Source organism: Simochromis diagramma, unplaced genomic scaffold, assembly GCF_900408965.1.
Source record: "Simochromis diagramma unplaced genomic scaffold, fSimDia1.1 OVJJ01000147.1, whole genome shotgun sequence".
NCBI lineage: Eukaryota > Metazoa > Chordata > Actinopteri > Cichliformes > Cichlidae > Simochromis > Simochromis diagramma.
This window is the reverse complement of record NW_024387184.1, coordinates 17,391-25,382: the sequence shown is the minus strand read 5'-3', so window position 1 is coordinate 25,382 and position 7,992 is coordinate 17,391. Positions and strand designations below refer to the sequence as shown.

At 39.9% G+C, this 7,992-nt stretch overlaps 1 long non-coding RNA gene across 1 annotated transcript; it reads right to left on the bottom strand.

Moving 5' to 3' along the window:
* Positions 1–1,310: 1,310 nt before the first annotated feature.
* On the bottom strand, positions 1,311–4,707 carry LOC120745041. The gene is made up of 3 exons (XR_005698547.1): positions 3,748–4,707; positions 3,063–3,115; positions 1,311–1,401 (listed from the first exon to the last, which is right to left on the bottom strand). It is a non-coding gene; the product is annotated as an uncharacterized LOC120745041 (long non-coding RNA).
* Positions 4,708–7,992: the final 3,285 nt, after the last annotated feature.

Genomic DNA, 7,992 nt, shown 5'->3' with positions numbered 1-7,992 from the left:
TTCCACTGTATTCTAACTTTGTTGAATTAACACTTCATCATCTCATCAACAAATACTGCATTTTAGGGTGTGTGCGGTTAAAATGATGCCAGCTTAAAATGAAACTGAAGAAAAAATTGAAACTGAAAAAGAATATTGTAACCGATACACAGATGATCTGTATTGCTATACAGCTGTTCTATATTGCTATACAGACGGGCAGGTATACAAGTATACTATGAACAAATATACATATATAAAGATGAAGCACTGTGAGGTAAACAGATCTACAGAGTGCTATGAAAATATCTACAGTAGTGGAAGCGTAGCTCTCTGAACAGACTGTAACAGTGTACACACTATAACAGAGACTACACCATGTCAGTGTCCTAAAACTACAGCAGTAACCAACGTGGTGAATGTTGATAATGAAAGGATCATGGTCACTGGGAGGAGGAGTGTAGAAGGGTTAGGTGAGCGTGGATGGAAAGGCTCAGCGGGGACTGAGTTCAGTAGGGTGACAGCTGTGGGGAAGAAGCTGTTCCTAAACCTGCTGGTTTTAGTCTGAAGGCTCCTGTAGCGCCTCCTGGAGGGGAGGAGGAGCTGGAAGAGTTTATTGGCAGTATGAGAGGAGTCTGAGAATGATGCATACTCGGCGTAGAAATCTCTTTTTGAGCGTTGTGTGATGGAGAACTTTGCTTTGTGTAATGTTATAAATACTTGGATAATCCTCAGAGTCTCTGGACTTTTACTTAGAGATATTATATTCAGTCCTGTGGATAGTTATATATTTAAAAATATATTATCCTCTCTGGTTACTCTGGTATAAATGACTCTGAATCACTTTATGGTAAATAACACACTATTTGCAAAAAAAAAAAAACCTGTGAAAGAATTCCAGATGACAAGTCTGTAGTTCGACATACAAGTGACGACCTTTGACCTTCATCAGTTTTTATTTAATTGTGTCAGAGAAACTCAAACGTGCTCTTCATGCAGCTGAGTACATTCAGTGTTTAAAACGGAAGCTGTGCAGGTCTGAGATCAGCAGCTTTGTGAAACACCAAACTGAGGTCCTGTTAATGCTGATATATAGTGACACAGTTACATTTCAATTTAATTCAATTTTATTCATATAGCGCCAAATCACAACAATAGTCGCCTCAAGGTGCTTTATATTGTACAGTAGATCGTACAATAATAGATACAGAGAAAAACCCAACATTCATATGATACATGGGTGATTAATCCTTTTGACTTTGTTTTTATCCATAAAACAGCTGCAGCTTTCACGACAGCACATGTGGTGCTTTAACCTTTGTACTGTTTGCATCAGTTCATTCTGCAGTTAACATGTGAACATGTTGGATGATCTGTCTGCTGTCACTGGGTGGTGCTGAGGTCTGAATCTGAGGGCAGCTCCTGTAATCACAAAGAGAACAGAACCATCACAAACTGAAATATAAAGTTTATCTCAAATCTGAAATAGAGCTGATCCTTCTGTCCTCACACACCCAGGATCTGAAGTTCTTCTCTTACATTTCTTTAGTTCTTCAGCTCTGCTGACATACGAGCTGTTTATTTTTTAGAGCCGTATATACCAACAGATTTTCCAATATAATGTTAACCTTTGAGTTGTTGGTGCTTTGTGAATGTGAATCTACATACATGAGCAGACGGAGCAGGTTTCAGTCCTGGTTCAGTCTGCTGCTGCACCGTGGTCACCAACATACAGAGGTATCATAACAAATATTAATGCTTTTTTCCCTCTCAAAGGATGTAAGCTGTACTGCACATGTAACTTTGTGAACTTACCTCAATAAGAATGATTCAGACTGTTTTATTTAACCTGAATATTTGAAACAAACTTAGTAAAAACAATACACAGAGTCAGTGCTAAAAATGTAATCCGAGGAAAAATGAAACACACATTTTAACTTAAGCTCCCAAGCAGAAGTATTTGGTTTGAGTAAATAAATATTAGGCTTTGCTATTTAATCTGTAATTAATGATTAATGAGGGGTTACTAAAGTGCAAGCCTTTTTTAAAATATGTGGTAATATCCTTACAGATGTGGCAAAAGAGTGAAAACATGCTGCTGTTTGCACATATTTAATAATCAGCTCTGCACAGGAGCTGCAGCAGAGTGCAGCCTGTTGCTCTTACAGTGTAATACTCATAATAAAAGTACAGTAACTGTGGTTAGTTACTGACTGAGCAGCCCGGTGCGTTTCTGTTCATTTCGTTCACCTGCATAGGTTAGCTAAACAAACTTTACAAAACAAGTTTTGCCGATAGCCGAGTGCCCATCTTAGCTAGCTAGCTAAGGATGTTAGCTACAGATTAGCTTACAAACACCTTTCACTTACCAAAAATATTGTGGCGGCTCTCAGGTCCTTCTGTCAGGCACATACTGAAGAACACCTGAGTCTGTCAGTTTGAAACAGTCGGTAAACGCTGGACCTCCTCTCAGCGTCCCCGCTCTATGTGCCGTTCAGCGATACGCAAGTTTCTTCATGACTGCGGCTGCTGCAGATATTAGGTCGTCCATGATTTCTACAGTCACTGGTCAGCAATATAATGTGCGCAAACATATGTGGCTCATATATGTGGCTCATATATGTGGCTCTGAAGCCCTGCTCCTCAAGCGCACCCTCAGATGCCGAAGCAGTGCCAACTAATTGAAGCTGAAAAAATAACTGTACGTGGAAAAAAACGATGTAAGTGTGAAAACCACATGAGCAGTGAGTTTTTTCTTTAAATTTCTATATTTATGTTTTTTCACTATCATTTCACTTTCAATACATTTGTTTCAGTTTCAATATTTTTTCAGTTTCATTTCAAGGTGGCATCGTTTTAACCTCATATGTGGGTTCAAAGTACAAAAAAGTCCAGTTGTTTCTCTGCCAAACTCCTTAGACTGGAAGTTCTCATGTTATATTAATGTCCCACAGAAAGATTAAGGCAAAGATTAGGACAGGTTACAACTCGTGAATTTTATGTACTTGTCACAGTTACAAAAAAGAATCTGCCTGAAGTCTATACATCCATACGTCTCATCATACAAAGCACTGATCTCCTACCTGCTGATGGAGCTGCTTTGGCTGGCTGTTCTTTAGGTTCTTCCATCATCTTTCTATAAAAACACGAGAAGATGATTTTACCAAAAGAAACAGTCTGGGTGTCACATCATATGAATTTGTGTCATGGTTTAGTGTACGGGCCACACACACTGAAACTGATCTGTGTGAAAGAACACATCGATGACATGTGAATGTAGTGATAACCTCATCATAACAGAGGTTTTTACTTTTTCAGATATTTGTTCAGTATAATGATTAAATAATCTGACAATACAAACCTAAAATACTTTGTTCCCTGTCTGCGACTTTGTGCGTCTCTGCTGTTAATGCTTAAAGGAAGTTTTAAACTTAAAATTCTTCCCCACATATGTGACTGTGGTCTCTGGGGCCATTATCCTGAAACACTGGGGCTCAGCCCTGAAAGCTTTGCTAAGATAGCAAAGCTTTCAGGGCTGAAAGCTTTGCTATCTTCACCTGATAACAGCAGCTGTTTAAAGTTATTGAGTTTGACAGGGAAGTGAATGTAAATGTGAGACACTGTGTGCTCACAGCTAAAGGCTGCAGTCAGCTGTGTCAGAGTGTCCAATGATCCTTTAATAAACACTCAGAGCTCCATGTTGATGAAGCTGTCATGTGTGAGCTTGTGAGGCTCCTTTAAACTGGCTCTGCTCTGTCAGATGCTCACCTCTTCTTCACTGTCTCATCAATCTGCTGCACTCTCCATCTCCTCCTCTCTCTCTCTGCTGTCCTGTTTGAAAAAACAAACAAATCAGCGTTAGCCAATCAAACTCTGTGCAGATGCTGCAGCTACAGCTGATATGTCATTCAGCTGTTCATCAATCAGCTTCTGCTGCTGTTTATTCTGCTCTTACTCTGAACACGTGCAGATCTAGATTTCTTGGGGTGTCAAAATCAAAGCGTTTGTTTTTTCAAACACACGTGGAGGTGTTTATATCACATATGGTTTAAATGATTCAAATGCAGTAAGTATACATGTTTCATATATCGTCTATAACTGAATTATGTTCTGTAGCCTACATAATGAAACACTTTAGTTGCATAAAACGTGAATTTTGATTTTATGTACTGTATATGTCACAGCATCACAGTGTGGATGTGGAGAAGAGAGGACCCAAACGCAGGACTCACAGGTGGTGAAGGCTGGTGTTTATGACAGAATGACAGAGCCTGAGATGGATGACTGACTGGAAGACCAGCTGAACAGAACCGACACATGTGGGACTGACAAAGACACTGAACTGGAGGACACTCAGGACTTACACAGGCTAATTATAATGATCAGAGTTCATATGCCTTTTTCAGGGTTATATTCAAGCACTTCTTAAGCACTGCAAAAGGAAACTGTCGCCTTATATACAGAGTGTATAAACTCAAAATGCACATTTCACTTAAAAATTAAGATGTGAACAAATCAGCTTGTTAGATATTCTTCTCCTGTTGAAACCCCCCCCCCAAAAAGAAATAAATAAGTCTTCTCATCAGATATTGATGCTTCTTTCCTGTGTGACAGAAAATAGGAGACAGATGTTTGTTTGTTTTTTAAGTTAATTCCCAATAAAGCTGTTTTATTGCTAACTACATTGCTCTCTGTATTATTGCTGAAGTCCTAAACGATCACCTTTAAAGTAGAGCTGGGCGATATAAGATTTTTTCATATCACGATATGTTTTTTTCATTTCAGGCGATAACGATATCTATCACGATATAAGCCAAATAACTATATTTGTAAGATTTAAATGTGCCGTTGCTCACAAGTAAAATGTGAAATAATCAGCAGCTTGTTTTGATTGAAATATTTATTTCCCATAATAAGTTCAACAGGGTAGATGTACTTAAGGAACATGAGACTTTTTCAGATAAATAAAGGCAAATATTGCAAACTACACAAAAGGCAGCCGCTAAAGCGTTTAAGTTTCAAAATAGAACAAACGAAACAGACTAAATTGTCAATTCCACTTAGAAACAAAATATTAATTCTAAAAATAAATCTTAGTTTGTTTTACAGAAGAACAGACAAAACTGACTAACTTTTGTCAATATCAAATGAACTGAGAACTAAAAGGAAATTCTCAATCTCTCCTTGTTGTATAGCTTAGCTTTTCAAACAGTTTTAACAGTTACTTTAGTCTGACAAAAGCCGAATGACGAATTAGCGCTTCCAGTCAGAGACTGAGGCTACGTCCACACGTACACGGGTATTTTTGAAAACGGAGATTTTCCGTTTTCGTTTTAAAAAATAATCCCGTCCACACATAAAGGCAGAAATGAAGGAAAACGCTGCTATGAACATGCCAAAGCAGCAGGTGGCGCTAGATTCCTAACCGTGCAGAAATGTTGGCCAATCAGAAGTCTAGAAGCCTCGGTGGGAAAAAGTAAACAAAGCTGGGGCATAGAAGCAGAACCGAGTCGTATGTGTGGAGGGACAGTAACTGTGTGTATGTAAGCATTTAAACACTGCAGAGAGTAGAATTAACAGTAACAGTATTGTAGAAATTCGTTTCACCGAAACAATAACGTGGCGCACAGTGTGACGCATGCACCAGTTTATTGTATTTCCAGACTTGCTTTCGGCACAATTTACAGTGCACGCTACTCTGTTTTTTGTCAGACTTGAAATAGCCGAAATACCTTCACACTACGGAACTTCTATGGCTCTTCCGTTCGACAATCTCTCCGGCATTGGAACCATCATCTGTTTTCTCTTCGGTCACGCTCGGTTGATTTTTCTAGTCGGCACACTCATTTCCTCCATTACCCGCTGGCTGCTTCCCAAACAAACACACGTGCGGCTTGGCACTTGTGCTGTACGTAACAAGTCACGCGACGTGACACTGCGGCTGTGATTGGTTCGGCTCTGCGCTACTTAGTTTGGATTGGCTGTTCTTTTTTTTTTTTTTTTTTTTTAAGAGGACAAGAGCGGCGAGGTCTATCGCGATAGTTTAATTTTTCTATTGAGAAAAAGTTATATCGCGATACATATCGTTATCGTTCTATCGCCCAGCTCTACCTAGAAACCAGGTCAATATGTCTGTAGGTTCAGTCATCCAGGTCATGTGATCTAAGGAGCTTGGAGAGAAAAGAGACGTCTTTAAGTTTCTGGAAGACGTTTCATCAGAGAAGCTTCTTCAGCTCTAAAACCAAACGGTGGAGAGTCCCAGATATTTAAACCTGAAAGGGAAAGAGATGCTCACCATTGATCATGTGATGAGTCACATGATCAATAGTGGGCCAACAATATAACAACAATATAAACACTTATTTCAAGGAGGAAACTGAGAGCCTTTTCACCAGGAGCACAAACATCAGCTCCAGCAATGATCCACTGATGTGTTTTTATTTCATGTATGAATGTCGTTATTGACAGAGATGACGTTTGTGTGTCAGTGATGCAGTGACTGTTGTTGTTACCTGTACAGGCTGGTTAGACTCTATGAAACAGATCATACAGATCTCTGCATGTTAGAAGAGGCTATTAAAGGTCATGAATGAGACAAAGGCAGGGAGGCGTCCTTTACAGCTAAACAGCAGAGTGAGAGAACAGCCAGCACCTCTACATTTATCACATTATACAGCACATGTATGATACTGGCAGGGATGAGAAGAATTTAGTGATTCTGATCCCATCATTGATATTACTTATTGATTCTCAGTAGCTCTGCTCTGACAGTCACCACCATCACTGAGCAGCATATCAAAGACATTTGTGCACATTAACTGCATGTTGTGGGTCAAATGTTTGTGCATGTTGGAGGCATTTCCTCTTTGTTGTGATCAGTGTTGCTCATTACTCAAAACAGTCATTATTACACATATTACACAGAACACTTTAATTAAAAGTAATGGAGTACGTTACTTCATTACTCCTGACAACATTACTTTGATGTTACTGTGTAAAATGAACAAATGAGCATGTAACAACATAAAGCTGAGGTACAGCCCCACACACCAACACAGATCCTGATGAGGTCACGTGATGTTTCTCTGAGTGTTTATGAACACAAATCAAAGATGAAACAGCACAAAGACACTTCAAAGTGATTCTACTGTAGAAACATGAACAGGTAGAAACCTGCAGCCTGACTGCTCATCACTTTGTTACCTGTTCAAGTTCAGCAGCAGCAGCTCACTTTATCACGGTGCTGGTCTGGGGTCAGTGTTTACTCAGCTTTAACTCACTCTGGGTTCTAGGTTAGCTTAGTGTTAGCATGCTGTGTGCTAGCTTAGCGTCAGAGCTCTGCAGGTGTCTCGTGTGTAAATATTAATCACAGTGACAGTAAAGGAGGTAAAGGGCTGTGACGTCATCACGTACGCTGCGTCCTCTGTGGGCTCTGAGTGAACTCACAAAGTACAAACTACAAGTACACAAACATGAACGTAGCTCAGAGTGGCGGACACACTCGGCCTCGTTGGTCCAGCTGTGAGTCCGTTACCGTGAACTATGGAGCGGCAGATTTGTGCTGAACTAAGCTGCACACAGCTGATGTTAGCCAGGAAACATTACACACTGACTTTAATGGAGAGACCGGAAATACAAACACACAGAGTTTGTTGTGTGAAGAAATCAAACACGAGCTGAACAAACAGTAAAGTTCCTAAAGACAAACTGTTAAAGGAGGAAACAAAGCAAACTTACAGTTTCTTCACACAGCAACAACAAGCTCCACTCCACGAAGTTCAGGAAGTGAAAGTAAACTTTGAGCAGGAAGGAAACACCCAAAGAGACGTTTGAGGACAATCAGGAGCATTGGAACACTGTGCTGCGATCAGGTGCACCTCGGAAACTCCAAACCTCTGGCAGTCTGTGATTTATTTCTGCTGGTTTTCCTGTTTGAAGCACAAACATCCGTCATCACTTTGTTGTTGTTGCTCTTCTTCCTGCAGCATTAAAATATTTCAGCACTGAACTGAT